The sequence below is a fragment of the Solanum pennellii genome, chromosome 2 (genome assembly GCF_001406875.1).
Source record: "Solanum pennellii chromosome 2, SPENNV200".
NCBI lineage: Eukaryota > Viridiplantae > Streptophyta > Magnoliopsida > Solanales > Solanaceae > Solanum > Solanum pennellii.
In genome coordinates this window covers 49,499,526-49,504,584 of record NC_028638.1, presented here as the reverse complement: position 1 = coordinate 49,504,584, position 5,059 = coordinate 49,499,526, and positions in this window count along the sequence as shown.

Here is a 5,059-nt window from a genome sequence, read left to right as displayed (position 1 = left end):
TAAAATATGACCTAATCCAACAATAGTTTATAGATTTAAACAATTTTACCTGTCACTTAGGTGAGTTTCTTTAAAATTGTAATTTACGAGATTACTCTATATTTTTAATATCTCTTATAAGTAATATATTTCGCTTTAATTAATTAGGTTACGAATTAAGTTAATTAGCTGCAGCCAAAGATAGTGCGATGGCACTTACACTATTTATCTGTTGCGTCGTATCCAACTACGAAGCATCTTCGTTTGAGGAATAATTCTCTACAAAATTGGTTTTAATTAGTCCAACGATTTATATGGCTAAGAAAATGAACACTACGACAAAGAATTTAGCAACATTTATATTCTCAGTCACTAAAGCCTTTAACGATATTTATATAAAGTACTGACTGTAAATTTTTACACTTATTATTATTATTATCAAATATAATATAACAATAATTATACTATTATCAGTTAATAATTATTGTAATTTTTTTTAAATTTGTTGTAGTGGAAACAACACAACAATATAATCTAGTTGCATCATGTAATTTACATAGACTTTTTGAAATTAGGGAAAGCTATAAAGTGTTGCCGTCTATCAAATAATAGTCAATAAATATATATTATATGAATAAAATGCATAACCTTTTTTTAGGTAACATAATATATATTTAACTAGTAAATGTACTTATTACGCGATGATTATTAGCGTGAAAACTTTCAAATTTTGAGAATCAAATAGGGTTGAATGTTGTTGTTTTTTCCTTCTTGCGATGGATCATGCTTACAAGGTACAAGTGGTCTCGAATATTAGGTAAATGACTAATTAAAGCATAAAAGGAGCCAATAAAAAAACAGAAAAAAGTGACCTAATCTCTGGAAGAACAAAGAAAAACTATTAAGTTAATATGTTGAATTTTTCTATTTGCAATTTCATTAATTGAGTAATTATATTTAGTAAATTTTCAAGAAATTTCTACTCCCATTCTAATTTGTTTAATTTGTAACTATCCACTTAATGAGGATAAAAGTACTTGACCAAATTTTAGGAATTTAATTTGAGACTTTTTAATTTGATAGAGCAAACATCACATAAGTTTATAATTTTCGTAACTTGATGAATTCAAAATTTTAAGAATTATATAAGTTTGATAATATAAGATGATGTCAAGCATTATAAATTTTACAAATTAAAATTCAACTGTAAAGAAAAAATCATGTTTATCGGCGAAACCTAAACCATTAAAATAAGTAAGAGACATAATTAGTATATTAAATATATTCCAAAGTGACTTGCTTGTTTAACAAAGATATTAGAATGTTTGACTTTAACAATTAATTTATTTTAATTAGCAGTTTTATAAGCTATAACAATAACTAGTTGCTATCTAGTTAGTTTTGAAAAAACTAACAATAATGACTTTTTTCGAGTTTGAGAAAATGTCAAGGTAGTTCGTGTGTATATATATAGTTATAGAGTTCGTGTCAGTACGTATATATTATTTTTTTTGTTTCAATTTATGTGATACATATGAAATTTGAAGTCAATCAATTTTTAAATTTGTTTTTAAATATATTATGATGTTAATTATTACCATTTATATTACGTTTTACACAACTTTCGCGTGATGAGTATTTTTTTATCCCAATTTAACATAGATGAATTTGAGAGTCAAATAATTTTTTTATCTACACTATTTTTAAAAACTTTAAGTTGCTAATTATTGTGATTTATAATATTTTTCAAATTTAATTTTCACATAATATATATTACTCCATTTGTGTTGATTTATGTAATACAAATAAAATATCAAAAGTCAATTAATTTTTTTATAAGTTCTTTTTAATATGTAACTTGTAATTATTGTAATTTGTAATACATTTTATGTGTTTTACATAATATATATGCCTCCAATATACCAAATTATGTGGTAAGGTTGAAATTTAAATAGTTAGCAAAATTTTTTATTTATTTTAAGTACTTTAAATTATTAATTATTATAATTTATAATATTTTTTAATCCAAATTTCTATCTATATTAAGCAATAAAACAAGAACATTTAAATTATCATATTACCCTTGACATACAAAGCTTGTAGCATCTTCTATAACTAGTAAAGTAATAGAAGAATAGAATAAATGTATAAAATTGTTAAACTATCCAAAGATAGTGTGATCCCACTTTTTGCATCCGCATGTGGAGTATTAAATTATTAAAAACAGTAAAAAATTTCTAAATTAATTACGATTACAAAATATTATTTAATTAATGAATTAATATTTATTAATTAATTACATTGTTTGAAAGATGAAGCCTCAATTATTTTAAATGCATTTTGTTAAATAAAAATAATATTTATGAATTTGAGGTCATAATTACCACAATAAAATAAATGTTTATAGCCTATTCAATTATTCGGTGTGAAAATAACACATATTCAAATGTTTAGAATATAAAATAAAAGGAAAAATGTACAAGTACCCCTCAATCTATATCTGAAAACCTAGAAATATATTTACATTATACAAAGGTCCTATTATCACTGAACTTATTTTATAAGTAATTTTTTATTTTTTTTGACCTACGTGACACTAGTTTGAAAAAAAAAGTCAACCATTGGGCTCACAAGATGATGTCATGTAGGTAAAAAAAAAATATTAATAAAATAAATTCGAGGGTAATAGGACCTTAGTATAGTATAAATGTGTTTCTAAAATTTCAAACATAAATTAAAAAAATACTTATACATTATCCTTAAAAAAGACGATAGATATCATCAAAGATCCGGAGCTTAGAAGAATTTGTTCAGAAATTTCACTATTCTTATTTTTACAATTTTACAAGGTCTGCAACTATTTCGAGTTGAATAAATTCAATGATCTCTATATAGTTTGACCAATACTTTGTTTATTCACCAATAAAGTTAAAAGCATAATACATATATTGGACTCTAAATTTGATTTTAAATTTTAACTTCGACCCCAAACTTTTATAGTGCACAAATAGGCACTTTAACTATCCTATCTTTCAATAAATAAACACGCGATTTTTGAAGCCAAAGTGCGTGAAATTCAAATACTCCCCACGTGTATTAGTGAGTCAATCAGTGGCTGCCAACTAACTAAATATTTTACGTCTTTTTTAAAAAAAATATCTTACATGTCATTTTGAAACTAAAAAAATAAATAAATTAGTTTTAATTAATATAAAAGAGATTCATTAAGGGTAGAATTGTCATTTCAGCATTTTTTAAACTTTTGTGGGCCTCGAAAATTACCCCTCAGTGCGTGCATTCACGCATTTTGCCAGATAGGAATCTCGTATTTTTTTTATTAAAAGATGGATAATTAAAGTGCCTATTTGTGGACTATGAAAATTTGAGGCAAAGTTAAAATTTGAAGTCAAGTTTAAAGTCCAATATATATATTATGCCACAGAATTAATATACTTTATGTCGAACTCTAACCCCAATATTCCCTTTGAAAAGCATTAACCAGACGTTTTTCACTTCAAGTTGATCCATATTGAAAATGTTTAATTGAGAAACTTCACGATATAATCAGTTGTTTAATTGAAACAAGTAATAACTAAATGATTAAATAAAATTTGATGACAAATTTTAGAGACTGACAGTGCATTTAAATCTGATAATAATAATAATTTATTAGCCATAAAAAAGAGGGTATTCATGACAAAAATTCTTCGATCTAAACTTAGCAAGCTCCAAAAATGATAAGCGAATAGTGAAGGCCTTGCAGAGTTTGCCCTTATCATGTTAAATCTACGTGGTCCACCTAATTTTCATATATGTAGTTCCTCCGTGACATACCTTTTTTGAAAATGAAATTTATTAGTAACTCATTTAAACAACTCGTGTTACAATCAAACACTAAATATGTTTAATCTTTTACGTTCCATTAAATATTTATGAACATTTTAATATGAGAAGGATATACGAATGTCAAAATAAATTCAAATATAAGTAAACTATTCAGAATTTTATGGATTGAATTTAATATAATTTAAATTGGGTCAATCTCACATACTCTAGCCTTAACTCATAATAAATTTCAATTAAGTCTAATTTAATGTTCAATTTTAACTCATTTTAAAACTCTTTATTTAAATTGATGTAACATATGTTTGGTGAAATACTATCTATTTTATATCTTTTAGAATTTATCCATCCAGTTGTAATTATTTTTATTTTCTTCAGTTGAAATTCATATTTATCAAAATAATAAATAAATATAAATATATTAAAATTATTGACACTAAGCGATCAAATTAGACGAATCACCATCCAACGTGAACTTTAACCTCTTGGATCCCATAGATTTGAGATAGTCATAACCGATTTTTATTTCAACACATGATTTCAATACTTTCAATTTCAATTTAATTTTCCGTTTGGTCCCCCTTGAGAGGGACCTAATGAAGATCTTTTTTTTTTTTTTGGCTTCATTCACCTACCGAATTCGATTTCCCTCCAAATTCATTTTGTCAAGTGGATCTCTAGATGAAAGATTTAAAGTTTAAACATCAAGATTATATTATATTAACTAATGGGGCGTTGCTCCGAGAAATTCTTTCTTTCTCGTCCACTGCGGACACACCTGTGCGGATTACAGGTGACAGTTACAAGAATGGCAGGGAAGTTAACAGTACCCGACGACATTCAGGGATGGATGTAGACTAATATCATAATCTATAGTTAAGCCAACTAATTTTAGAAAATTACTCTTTAAATCTGGTAAGAATTAATATATTCCGTACAATATTTGATATTTATTTATATAAATTAATTCCATCTTATATTTTTATATTTAAATATTAAGTTATCTGATTTTCAAGGTGAGAAGCAAATAAACAATTTTTTATACCAGTAAACTTTGTTCTTGAAATATTTTACTATGTTGAGAAACAAAACAAAAGAGTGAAAGAATTATCAATGTTAAAAAAAAAAACATAAAATAAAAGAACACGAAATAAACACGTGAAATACCAAAAATATCTAGGAGAAAATTTGGCTATTGTGTTAGAAGGAGGGGATATATTTTATATATATATATATA